This window comes from Budorcas taxicolor, chromosome 5 (genome assembly GCF_023091745.1).
Source record: "Budorcas taxicolor isolate Tak-1 chromosome 5, Takin1.1, whole genome shotgun sequence".
Lineage (NCBI taxonomy): Eukaryota > Metazoa > Chordata > Mammalia > Artiodactyla > Bovidae > Budorcas > Budorcas taxicolor.
Window position 1 is genome coordinate 129,468,577 of NC_068914.1, and position 14,403 is coordinate 129,482,979.

Below are 14,403 nucleotides of genomic sequence, written 5' to 3' on the forward strand. Positions count from 1 at the left end.
TGCATATCCTTAATCATTTGCTATCTTATTTACATTTCATTTACTAGAGTAAATTCTATCATTTGAACTTTTAAAAAATATATTTCAATATTACTTAAGGAAAAATAAGAAATAATGTGATTGGCTTTCAAATAGCTTATTACCATTCAAATACTCTCAAGCTAAATTATATTAGGAAAAAAAGGAAGAAACCCTGTTTCAGCTTCCAAAACATTCTAAATGGAGACTTAGCTCTAAGTAATCAAAATTGCTTTAGTTGTGCAGAGCGGCATTAAAAGCCTTGTCCACTAATTGAGTGAAGCGGCACTACTGGAGCAGTCTTGTCCCCTCATTAGATGGTCTTGCAGGCACTGTTTGTCATCCTGGGTTGCTGGGCTCAATCTAACAGTACTGCTGGCTCAAATTAATGGTAATTCATTATGACACACTATGTCCTTCCCCTCAAACAACAATGTGAAGCCTGTAGGGCATCTGCCTGCCACTAGTACTTATTTATCATGTTCCTTCCCACTTTAGTTCAAGCAACCACCTTTGTATGAACCTTCTGACTACTTTAGCTAACTGGTGATTGGAGATGGAACTGGACTGAAGAATTACATTCAGTTCCCCTCCTCTAATGTTATTGGGAATAAGAGAGTGTCTAACAATAGGCTGGAAAATGATGCTGTGTTCTGAAGGAAGCATGCATTTGTACCTGTGTGTATAGAGACTTCTGTTGGAATACAAATACCTCCCCTGTAACAAATCACGGGGAATATTGATAGAAAACATTGAAGCAGAATGTTCATAAGTGTGGTATAAATCCAAAGAAAATAAAATTGTTCTGACTATATGGGTTTGGTGATTTAACACATTTAGAAAGAATCTTCAGATTTATGCGATGAGCATTGCTGTTCAAAATGCTGCTTTTCTACTTTGGCAAGCAAGCAGGATGCTACTCCTAGGGATGAGGTTCTAGTGGTGATGCAATTGGACACTTCCTCCCAGCAACTCTGAATTGCATGTTTGCATCTATCAGTTATTGTGTTGATTCAGATCATTTGTTCTGTCTATGGAAGAATGACTCAACTCTACTGGTAAAGAGGAGCTGAACAATGTTTGAACACAGCTTTTCTCTGAAATCCTTAAATGGCCCAGGAGTGTAATAAAGGTTGCATGTATTGACTAGTTGACTCCATAGGTTGGAATTGGTGGTTCATAGTCCATATGGGGTACAGGAGAGTTGTGGCACTCACTGTTTTCCCAAGGCAGTGTCTAATCTCACTGTAGGGCATCTACTCCAAGCAATGTGGGCCTGGTGGGATTTTAACAGCATTAAAAGCCTGCCTACTCACACACCATTTATTGTTCTAAATCCCACAATTAAATTAATTCCTTTGGGCTATATATATATTAAAAAAACATGACAATTTTCTTGATATAATCAAATTGCTTAGACTAGTTAATAGACTACTATTAATTAGCAACCATTTATTCATTTATTTATCTAATGTTTATTTCTGTTAACTCTATTCCTTCGTAAAATACACTTCATAAAATGTAAAACAAAATCCATCCGTTCAGGACTGCTCATTATTTCATTTCACAAAATTCTTTGCATAAAATATAGATATATCTGCTTTTACATAGCAGTTTTTTGCTTTTCTTGACTGAATGCCTGCTCTCTTCACCAGATCGATTCCATCTACATTTTCTTCATAATTTCAGTGAAGAACAGAACTCACACCCATATCCAGTCCATTTGCAAATCCTATCTCTAAAAAAATATGTATTCTTATTTACCACTGTCGCTTTAGCTCAAGATGACATAAAGTATTGCCTGGAATATTAAAACAGACTCTCCACTACCATGGTCTATTCTTAAGAGAGCTTTGGAAATAAGTGGGGTCATTTTTAGTTGTCAGAATTTCTGGGGATTATTATTGGCAATAGGTGAGCTGAGCTTAGAGATGCTAAATGACATGTTGTGTGCTTGAGGTCAGGACAGAGGGGAGCTGGCCACCCAAAATGCCAGTAGCAACTCTATTGAGCGACACTGAGCCCATTAAAAACTTCAGACATAGAATATCCTACTTCTGTCCAAACCCCTCCAAAGACTGCTATTTTTTCTAAGAATAAAAGCTAATATCTTTCCAGTGGCATATAGGCCTGACACAGTCTGTCCTTTCCCCTGCCTCACTTATCTGACCTCATTTCTTAATACTCATTCATCACTCATGGCACAGCAACCACTCTGAAAATACAGTCATGCCAGCATGCTTTTCCTGTTGACTGAAAGTTCCTTTTCTGGTATGTACCTCTCACTCCCTCACCTCTGTATTCAAAGGTCCTCTTTCTCAGTTATTCTGCTTAAAACTGTGAATCCTCCTCTCAGATTCCTACCTACAGCTGTTTGTCTCCAGAGTACTTGTCAGAATCTAATATATTATGTTACATTCTTGTCTATCTTCCCTCACCAGACTATGAGCTGCATAAACAATTCTTGTCTGTTCTGTTCCATGCTACTATGACATCTATTTCTGCTTTATTGACTATGCCAAAGCCTTTGACTGTGTGGATCACAATAAACTGTGGAAAATTCTGAAAGAGATGGGAATACCAGACCACCTGACCTGCCTCTTGAGAAATCTGTATGCAGGTCAGGAAGCAACAGTTAGAACTGGACATGGAACAACAGACAGGTTTCAAATAGGAAAAGGAGTATGTCAAGGCTGTATATTGTCACCTTGCTTATTTAACTTGTATGCAGAGTACATCATGAGAAATGCTGGACTTGAAGGAACACAAGCTAGAATCAAGATTGCCGGGAGAAATACCAATAACCTCAGAAATGCAGATGACACCACCCTTATGGCAGAAAGTGAAGAGGAACTAAAAAGCCTCTTGATGAAAGTGAAAGAGAAGAGTGAAAAAGTTGGCTTAAAGCTCAACATTCAGAAAACGAAGATCATGGCATCTGGTCCCATCACTTCATGGGAAATAGATGGGGAAACAGTGGAAACAGTGGATGACTTTATTTTTTGGAGGGCTCCCAAATCACTGCAGATGGTGACTGCAGCCATGAAATTAAAAGATGCTTACTCCTTAGAAGAAAAGTTATGACCAACCTAGATAGCATATTCAAAAACAGAGACATTACTTTGCTGACTAAGTTCCATCTAGTCAAGGCTATGGTTTTTTCTGTGGTCATGTATGGATGTGAGAGTTGGACTGTGAAGAAGGCTGAGCGCCAAAGAATTGATGCTTTTGAACTGTGGTGTTGGAGAAGACTCTTGAGAGTCCCTTGGACTCCAAGGAGATCCAACCAGTCCATTCTGAAGGAGATCAGTCTTGGTATTTCTTTGGAAGGAATGATGCTAAAGCTGAAGCTCCAGTACTTTGGCCACCTCATGTGAAGAGTTTACTTATTGGAAAAGACTCTGATGCTGGGAGGGATTGAGGGCAGGAGGAGAAGGGGACTACAGAGGATGAGATGGCTGGATGGCATCACTGACTCAATGGACGTGAGTCTGAGGGAACTCCGGGAGTGGTGATGGACAGGGAGGCCTGGTGTGCTGCAGTTCATGAAGTCGCAAAGAGTCAGACACGACTGAGCGACTGAACTAACTAACTATGACATTGGTTAGAATAATGTTTGGTGTGTAATAGGTGCTCAATAAATAGTTTTTGAATGGATGAATTTAAACTCATAACAACCTTGAGCAGTATTGCATTAAAGAAGTGGACATTTAAAAGCTGAGATGTCGGGGACTTCTCTGGTGGTCCAGTGGTTGATAATCTGAGTTTCCAACGCATGGGGCACAGGTCTGATTCCTGGTTGGGAAAACTAAAGATTTCACATGTACTGGTGCCATCAAGCATAATTATAGTAAAAAACTAAAAAATGAGAGGCTGTTTGATTTGGCAAGAGACATATAGCTTACGAAAGAGAGAATTTTGCATCTGTTTCTACATACATTTATTTATTCATCATCTAAGTATTTCTTGAACTCCAGTTTAAATCAGGCACTGTTCTAGGTACAAAAGGTAAAGCAATGAAGAAAATTGGCAAGGTCATTAAAAAAAAACCAACAAAAAACAGTTTTAGAGATGCTAAGTGCTATGCAGCAAATAAAAGGAAGAAGGGATTGTGACAGGTGGTGGGAGAGTGCCTCCAATTTTTGTACTTTTCCCAGTTTAATCTGACTAGCTCACATCCATGTTAGTAACAATTACTTTGTCTGATATATTGGCAAGCACTTGAGAAGGCAATAGGGAACTGATACATGGACAAGTATCTTTTGAAGTTGTCTATGTAGTCTATTCAGAGAAGGCAATGGTACCCCAAGAAATTTTAGTTGAAGTATAGTTTACTTATAATACTGTATTATTTTAGGTGTAAAGAGGGGAATAGTGATTCAGTAATTTTGCAAACTATATTCCATTATAGGTTATTATAAGGTAATGGCTTTAATTCCCTGTGCTATACAATATATCCTTGTTGCTTATCTGTTTTATACATTGTAGTTTGTATCTGTTAATCAGTTCAGTTCACTCACTCAATCGTGTCCGACTCTTTGCAATCCCATAAACTGCAGCACACCAGACCTCCCTGTCCATCACCAACTCCTGGAGTTCACTCAAACTCACGTCCATCGAGTCGGTGATGGCATTACATACCCCTAACTTGTTCCTCCCCCTACCTTAACAACAAGTTTATTTTCTGTATCTGTGAGTCTGTTTTCATTTTGAATATTCATTCATTTGTATTTTTGTAGATTCCACATACAAATGATACCATACAGTGTTTGTCTTTTTCTGTCTGACTTATCTCACCAAGTATAATATTTTCTATGTCCATCCACATCCCTCCGAATTACATGGCTGAGTAATATTCCAATCGTCTTTTGGGGCATTTTGGTTGCTTCTGTGTTTTAACTATTTTAAATAGTGCTGCTGTGAACATTGAGGTGCATGTCTCTTATCCAGTTAGTCTTTTCATTTTTGTCCCAGATATATACCCAGGAGTGGAATTTCTGATCATATGGTGGTTCTATTTTTAGTTTGTTGAGGCACCTCCATAGTGTATCCCATAGTGGTTGCACCAATTTTACATTTCCACCAACAGTGTCCAAGGATCCCCTTTTCTCCATACCTTTTCCAACATTTGTTATTCGTAGACTTTTTGATAATAGCCATTCTGGCAGATGTGAGATGATACCTCAGTGTTATCTCTGCCACATACTGACCATGTGACTGTTAGCAGATAAGTCTCAGTGTCCTCATTTGTTATGTGCTCACAGTGCACATTTCATAGAGTGGTTGTGAAGTAAAGAGCCAGTGCAGATAAAGTGTCTAGTGGGTAAAAATGAGTTAGTGATTTTTTTTAAGTCTTGGTTAATATTTAGAAAATAGACGTGGACGGAGTACTCCAGTGGATGTCTGTGTTCTGGGGAGGAATATAGGGTTATTAAAAGGGCACTAAGTGCCAACTCTGGAGAAGGCAATGGCAACCCACTCCAGTACTCTTGCCTGGGAAATCCCATGGGCGGAGGAGCCTGGTAGGCTACAGTCCATGGGGTCGCGAACAGTTGGACACACGACTGAGCGACTTCATTTTCACTTTTCCCTTTTCACTTTCATGCACTGGAAAAGAGAATGGCAACCCACTCCAGTATTGTTGCCTGGAGAATCCCAGGGACGGGACCCTGTGGGGTCGCACAGAGTCGGATACGACGGACGTGACTTAGCAGCAGGTGCCAACTCAGAACCTTTTCAAAGCTGTTTTATCCACACACTTAAATAGCAGTATACACTTTGTATAAAAGTTTTGATGTTCTATTTAGTAACCTTTTTGTTACTATGAAAGTTATATAATTTATTGGAGAAATGTTTAAAAAATGTAAATTAGCAAAAGAAACTAAGAAACTTTTATATTCTAAAACTAACATTGTAACATTTTGGCTTTTTTTTTTTTTTGAGTTGTTTTTGTATCTTGTATGTGAGCCTGTGTGTGTATCATTGGTTATATAAACTACAGATCTTCAGTCTATTAACCAGAATTAATCTTTCAGAACATTAATATTTTGGAACAAAATTAGTGCTTAGAAACTTTTGGATGCTGGAGTCAAAGGAATTTGTATTTGAATCTGGGTTCTGCTAATTATTAAGCCTCTTTTCCTCAGCAAATTAGTAAGGAGATAATCTGTAGTTTATTTAACCAGTGCTCCTGTTAGCCACTTTGACTCACTCTATTTTTATGTTGCTAATAATTTCTAGATGAATATATTTGTACATACCTTTTCTGGTTTTTGGAATTCTTTACTCAGTATGTATTTTCCAGAAATGAAATTGCATATGAACGTGTGTGGGCTTCCCTGGTGGCTCAGACCGTAGAGAATCTGCCTGCAATGTGGGAGATCTGGGTTCGACCCCTGGATTGGGAAGATCATCTGGAGAAGGGAATGACTAACCCATTCCAGCATCTTTGCCTGGAGAATTACATGGACAGAGAAGCCTAAGGGGTTATAGTTCATGGGATCGCAAAGATCCAGACATGACTGAGCAACTATCACACTGGGATGAACATGTATAAGATTGCTGGTATAGATGATTCAAATATTTTTTCAAAAAATCTGGACTACTTTTAACTTTCAGTAGCCACACTTGAAAGTCCTATTGAAAGACTAATCTCTGAAGACTAGTTTAAAAGTAGAACGCTTTCCTTTTATTTTATTATTGGTATTTAATCTTGACATGCTATTAATATTATCTGTCGAGGAATAACCTATCAAAATATTAAATATCTTTTGTATCATCTTAACATAGACTTTTCAAGACAGATGTGGTTAATTTTCCTTTTAAATGTGGGATTAATGTGTTAATGTGCCTTTGCTTTATCTATGAAATTTTTTAAACTTGCTTTTTTGATTTATAATTTATATACTATACAATCCACTGATTTAAAAGTGTGCAATTCAGTGTTTTTCAGTAAATTTAAGAAGTTCAATATTACCACAATATAACTTTAGAACATTTTCATCTAACAAAAAGAAGCTACATATTCATTAAAGTTACTCCCCATTACTTCACAAGTGTCTTCTCCCTGTAACTCTAAGGAACTGCTAATCTGCTCAGTGTCTTTATATATTTACCTATTCTGGACATTTCTTAAAAATGAAATCATATAATGTGTGGTCTTTTGTTACTGGCTTCTTTCATTTGGTATAATATTTTCAAAGATTATCCATGTTGTAACATACTTCGTTTATTTATATGACTGAATAATATGCCACTGTATGGATATATTACATTTTGTTTGCTCATTCATCAGTTGATGGACACTTAGACTGTTGCCACATTTTGGCTATTATAAGTGGGATTACATTTGAGTACAAGTTTTTGTATGGACATATGTTTCATTTCTCTTGTGTATGAACATAGGAGTGGAACTGCTGGCTCACATGGTAACTCTCTATAACCTTTTGGGAACTGCCAAACTATTTTGCAAAACACTTGAAGAATTTCACATCCTTATCTGTGATGTATGTTTTTTTCCAATTTCTCTATACCCTTAGCAGCACTTGTTATTATCTTTTTTAAAAAATAGCCATCCCAGTGAATGTGACATAGCACATCATTGTGATTTTGGCTTGCATTTACCTAATATTGAGTATCTTTCATGTTCTAATTGACAATTTTTATATCTATTCTGGTAAAATGTTTATTCAGATTCTTTGCTTATTTTTTAATTGGTTTGTTTGATGTTTTAACATAGAGTTGTAAGAGTTCTTTCTATATTTGTATACAAGTCCTTTATCAGATCTATGATTTGTAAATATTTTCTCCCATTCTATAGGTTACCTTTTCACTTTCTTGATGGTGTACTTTGAAACAAAGATTTTGTCTTTTGATGTAGTTCAATTTATCAATTTTTTTCTTTTGTTATTTATTTTATCTGTTGGTGTTATATTTGAAAAATCATTGACAAACTCGGGGTTACAAATATTTATGGTTTCTTCTAATAGCGTTATGATTTTTAGTTCTTAAATTTATTTATATGATTCATTTTGAGTTCATTTTTATATGATTTTGAATTATGAATCTAATTCCATTCTTTTGAATATGGATATCCAATTTTCCAGGACCATTTGTTGGAAAAATGATTATGTTCCAATGTGTTCATCATTCCAGTCAATCTGATGCTATTTAGAGTTAGCACCAGATCTCACAAGCTAATGGGTAAGGTCCCCAGGTAGATTGCCCTTACTTCAGAAGACAGCTACAAGTGGGGTCCCCAGGCAAGGGAGACTTTTCCCAGGGTGAATTGGATATAGACTTAGGAATTCCCATGACACTTCTTCAGGCTCAGTAATGTACTAGAATGATTCATAGAATCCATGAATGTGGTTACTTATGATGACTTTTATTGTAAGGGATTCAGATGAACAGAAGAGGTAGAGGACACGTCTAAAAGGGTTTTGGTGCAAGAGTCGCTGTCTTGTGCCATCCTCCTTGAACATCATTCTGTTCACCAGGAAGGAAATTCTGAGATTGTTGTTTGGAGATTTTACTGACATAATTATAGGCGTGGTTGGCTTAGTCATTGTTATACTCAGTCTCCAGCCTCTCAGTCTCCTCCCCCTAGAAGTCAGTGTAGGGGAGAAGGTCAGGGGTTGAGGGTGGGAGGTGTCTCAGTGTTCCAGCCCTCGAATCACTTGCTTGCTTTTTCTGATATCCTCCCCCAGCCTCAAGCGGTCTGGAAATCCTCTTAAGAGTCATTTCACTAGCATAACGAAGTCATACCTGTCACTCAGGGAATTCCAAGGGTTTTCAAAGCTGCCTGTCAAGAACCAGGAACAAAGACTAGATTTATTTATTTTTTTGCCATACTGTAACTGTTCTCTACACCCGCCCTGCCCCCCATTGAATTGTCTGGGCAAGTGTGTCAAAATTGATTGACCATAAATGTCAAGGTTTGTTCCTATGCTCTCAATTTTATGCCGTTCATCTGTATTTGTATTTTTATATCAGTACCACACTGTCTTGATTACTGTAGCTTTGGCTTTAGTTTGGAAGTTGTGAAGGATGCATTCCCCAACTTTTTATTCTTTCATAGGATGGTTTTAGGTGTACTGGATCCCTTGCATTTCATATGAATTTTAAGGACAGTCTGTCGGTTTTTACCAAAAAGGCCAGCTAAAATTTTGATATTCTGTTAGATACACTGATCAATTTGCAGAGTACTTCATGCTAAGAATATTAACTTTTCTGATCCATGAATGTGGGATGCCTTTTCATCTTTCTTAGATAGTCTTCCATTTCTTGCAGTAGTGTTTTAATTTTTAATATGCAAATCCTCTACTTATTAAATTTATACTTAAGCATTTTATTTTTTCATGTTGTTGTAAGGGAAATGCTTTCTTAATTTTATTTTTGGAGTGTTTATCACTAGTATATACAAATCCAATTGACTTTTATGTATTGATCAAGTATCCTGCAACCTTACATTAGTTTTAATAATGTTCATTACTTTTAATCATTTCTTAAAAATAAAATATCAATACTTAGGATTTTCTAGATAAAAATAACATTGACTACAAATAGAGATAATTTACTTTTTCCTCTTCAATCTGGATGTGCTTTATACCTGAACATAGCCTCCCTTTTAATCTTGAATAGACGTGGTGTGAGTGGGCACTATTGTCTTATTTCTGATAGCAGGGGGAGAGCAGTCAGTCTTTTACTACCAAGTATGATAGTTTTGAGGTTTTCATAGATGCTCTGTATTAGGTTGAGGAGTGAAAGTGAAAGTCATTTAGCTATGTCGAATTCTTTGTGACCCCATGGACTGTAGCCTGCCACTCTCTTCTCTCCATGGAATTCTCCAGGCAAGAATGCTGGAGTGGGTAGCCAGCCCCTTCTCCGAGGGATCTCCCCAACCCAGGGATCAATCCCAGGTCTCCTGCATTGCAGGCAGATTCCTTACCATCTGAGCCACCAGGGAAGCTTTTTGAATGTTTATTTCATGAAAGGGTGTTGGTATTTGTCAAATGCTTTTTGGCAGTTATAGAAGTGATCAAATGGTTTTATCTTTCATTAATATGGTATTAAATGTGTTATATTATTCGATATTTAGATGCAAAATCAACTTTGCATTGTTAGGATAAATCTGGTCTAGAAAAGTTTTACAGTGAAATTACTTAATATTTCTTCCAAAGTTATGTAGTAGAAATCTTGTTTAATTCCCTTTGTAACATTTATTTTTTTTCACCTGACTATTTTGAAATTATTTTGATTTGTCACTAAATACATTTCTTTCTTTTTTCTTTTTCTCAGCATTGCAAGAAGTAGATAATATCAAGGACATCAGGAGTGGGAGAGATTGGAGACTCAGCAGGTCAGAATATTGCATTATCATTTGCTGATCATTCTTGTCATTAATTTTGAAATTCTTGATCTCTTGCCACTTGTTTATTTCTTATCTGTGATTACTTGGTGTGGTCTTCAGTGTTGCAGCTAACTACTAGAGCCTTTCTATAATAGGTCCAGCACTTGGGCCTTCTCTTTTTAAGATTTGAAGGTAAAAAGTAATTTGAAGAGATTTTCAGGAACAGAGGACATTTTCTTACCTTTCAGAGTTACCCTGATTTCTGTTATCTATCTTATTGTGTGAATAGTTTTGAAATGAAGACTTTTCCATGACTTTTTCGGAATCAAAACCTTAAAACACAGAAAATATCATTACTTATGTAACTGTAATGGCAGAACAGTTGGGTCATGAAAGTCAAGTTTCCTTTCTTTTCTGCTGGTATTCTCTCGGTGCAAGGACACCTCTAAGAACTCACAATATTCTTCGAGTCTGTTTACTAATGTTAATTTTAACTACTGAATGTTGGCTACCATATATAAAGTGAAGGTTAATTAAATAATTTCTCTGTAGATAGAACAATCTCAATAGTCAAAGGGTCTACTGTGAGCTTTTGTCATCTAATGTGGAAAGTTTAGGGTAAGACACACTCCTCAGTAAGCTGGGCACAGCCATGTTGGTCTCTGCAGTCCCCTTGGTCCTGAGAGTCACCATGAATGACTGATGACTTGTGATGACTGATCTCTTGCTTCAGGGAAGCCTCCCTGTGGTTGTCTTAATCAGTGGTGATAAGTCTTGCTATTATGGCTTAGTTATTTATAGAAGCTTGGGGGTCCTCTCTTATAAGCCCTCCAGTGTTACCACTTCCACAAGTTTACTGGAGTTTGACTTAATGTCTCCACACCCAGGTCTCCTGGAGAGCAGCTACCAGTATTTTTTTTCATGTTTCATCACACAGATAAATGGCTTTGTTCTTCAGTCTGATCACATCTCTTCAAGTGAAATGGTTTATTCAGAATGGAGCTAAGCTTAAAGTTCTTCTGCTTGGTGCTTCAGAGATTTAGTCGTTTTCTAGCATTAAGAACTAGACAGATTTTTATTATGTATCTTGTGAGAATACTACCCTCCAGCTTAAAGGAAAGATAATTACAAGTGCATCTTGATGCATCATATGTACTCAGATCTCTGCTCTTAGCTAAATTAGGTAAGAGTCCTTCAAAGAGCTGTGTTTACAATGATATGCCCAAGAAATTGGGTTTATAAGTATGTCTGCAGTGATTCTTAAAGAGTTGAGAAGCACTTTTGGGTCATACTTTCATAAGGAGTTTTCTGGTAGTTAACATCTCTTGACTTTCAATCTGTGACTATCATTGGACTAAACATTAGAAAGAAGCATATTGAAACCAATGGCAGTGAATTTTCTTGGATACTGGCAGTTATGTATATATTGACCTTAAATTGAACACAGTTGTTGTTTGAGTTTTGCGTGTTTGGAAGCAAAATCAAGAAGGAAGAGACAAATATCTCATAGATCCCTGATAGTCTTGAGGGATAGAGAGAGCCTCAGTCTCATTCACCTGTTTTACAAACCTACATTGCCTCCCACGGTCACATGAAATATTAGTAGCAGAGATGAATCTGTGTTTCTTGACGTGCTGCAGATGCAGTGCATTGTGGGCTTTACAGCTATGGAACTCAAACAGTTCTGCACCCAACATTGTACACGCAGATAAAAAACTATCTTCATCCTGTGTCATCTTCACCAGTATATATTTTGATAAGGAATGCCATTGATACTTGTACTTCACTTTGCACTGATATTCAAAGATATAAGATTTTTTTTTTTTTACTGTTGTGTCTCTGGAGAAGTTTCCTATTTAGTTGGATGAAATGAAAAGATGATCATTCATTCATTCATACAACAGAAGTTCCTTTCTTCCTGGAGCTTTCATTCTAGTGAAGGAAAACCTAAAATGAAAATTTTAATGTATATGTTAATAGGGATACATACTAAGGAAAAAATAAAGCAGAATAAATACAGAATGATGGGAGACTGTATCTGATACTATGTCTAGGGAAAGCCTTTCTGCTAAGGAGAGAGTGAAGCGCAGACCTGAATGCAGCATGAGAGGGGGAAGTGTTTAGAGATATGAGTGAAGATTTACAGTCATGGGGAAGAACGAGTATAAGGAGCATGCGGTTGAAGGGTTGTCAAGAAAGGTATTTGGAGAGTCAGAGGAGAGTGAAGAGTGGACAAGTACAGTCAGAGGAGAGTGAAGAGTGGACAAGTAAGAGATGAGAAAGCGTGATGTGATGTTCATTATATACAGTCTGGTAGACTGCAGCAGGATCTTGGCTATTATTCTGAGTGAGATGCGGATCATTAAGGGGACTTTAGCCAATAAAAGGGCCTGATGTAGCTTGCATGGTTTAAGGATCACTTGGACTTACAGGTTGGGTAAAACATTAAAAATTTTTTCTTTATATACAGAATACAAATTATGAATGAAAATAAACTTTAACAATGATTAGGGCAGCATTATCTGATTAAGGTTTTGACTGATGAGACTGTGTTCAAGGAGTTCATGTTAAATAGTACAGCTATCACCTTTTGTTTTTGTGTCCTTAATTTGTAAAATTCCTTAGATTTATAATCATGTTCTTGGGTTTTGTATAATAGCTTATTGTTTCATAATAGTTGTATTAATGACAAGGATATATACCAGAAGTTTCTGTATCTTCTAAAGAAGTTTGTGTAACTTTGGTTAGTTGCTTTGCATACTTGAAATTCCCATTTGTTTGTCATTTTTAATTTAAACTGAAATTAGGTTGTGTAAGTCCATAAAAGTCATGAATTTTATCTTCCAGTTGTAAGGGAGAATTTTTGAAAATTATGTTATGGTTTATTGTAATGATCACATGACCCATAAGGCTATTTATAAGAAGAAAATGTGGAATAGTTAAAAAAAATTAAAACCTTCATAGGACCTATAGGGCATGAATTCTGGAATCCGCTTTGAAATTTACCAGCCAGATGACTTAGGGTCTTTAACCTGTGTTTGCCTGCTAAGTAACCAGCACTGCTTTCTCCCATAAGAAGAATTGCATTGCTACTGTTATCTCTGCAGTTCCATTACATTTGTTGAACCAGTATGCACCGTGTGTAAATCAAATTTGGTTGAATTAGGAATCATTTTAGATGTGACCATTATATATATATTGTATAAATGAAAAAATAAGGATGCTTATAAACAACAGAGGAAATTGTTCATATTTATTTTCAGAAGAATTCAGAAAAAGGTATGTTGATATTTGGAAGGAAATGTTGTTTCTAAAATTCTCGTTGCTATCATGTCAAAGAATCAAAGTGAAAAGTGAAGTCGCTCAGTCGTGTCCAACTCTTTGTGACCCCATGGAACATAGTCCACCAGGCTCCTCAGTCCATGGAATTTTCCAGGCAAGAGTACTGGAGTGGGTTGCCATTTCCTTCTCCAGGGGATCTTCCCAACCCAGGGGTTGAACCCAGGTCTCCCACACTGCAGGCAGACACTTTACCATCTGAGACACCAGGGAAGCCCCAAAAGAATCAAAATGATTATTAAAAAAGGAATTTAGGAGGTAGGGTTGCCTTCTCCTATCTGTCTGACAGCAGCAGTTTCCAACTGCCCAGTGACTATTTACTAGAAATGTTTCAGAATTCTGAGAAAGAAAAGAAAGAAAATGAAGTTGCTCAGTCATGTCCAACTCTTTGTGACTCCATGGACTGTAGCCTACTAGGGTCCTCTGTCCATGGGATTTTCCAGGCAAGAATACTGGAATTCTGACTTAGAATTCTGAGTCAATGCGTTAAAAAAGTATTTTAAAACTATAAGTAGGAGTATAAGCTTAGATTTTTATTATATAGCTATTAGAATATTTATGTAATACATGTATTTTATTTTCATAAATAAATATATAAAATCTATTTTCTTATATATATATATATCCTTAAAGTTTTAACTTATTGTCTCCATTTTCTTTCTTCCTTTTGCTCCTCAATCCTCTTCTACTTCTCT

General features: G+C 36.7%; 1 protein-coding gene across 1 annotated transcript in view; it reads left to right on the forward strand.

Moving 5' to 3' along the window:
* The first annotated feature begins 10,321 nt into the window (after nucleotides 1-10,321).
* SOX5 (SRY-box transcription factor 5) overlaps nucleotides 10,322-14,403 on the forward strand; it is a 749,035-nt gene continuing 744,953 nt past the window's right edge. Inside the window, exon 1 of the mRNA XM_052640182.1 lies at nucleotides 10,322-10,378. The gene's annotated coding sequence lies outside the window, so the exon portion shown is untranslated. The remainder of the gene's footprint in view (nucleotides 10,379-14,403) is intronic.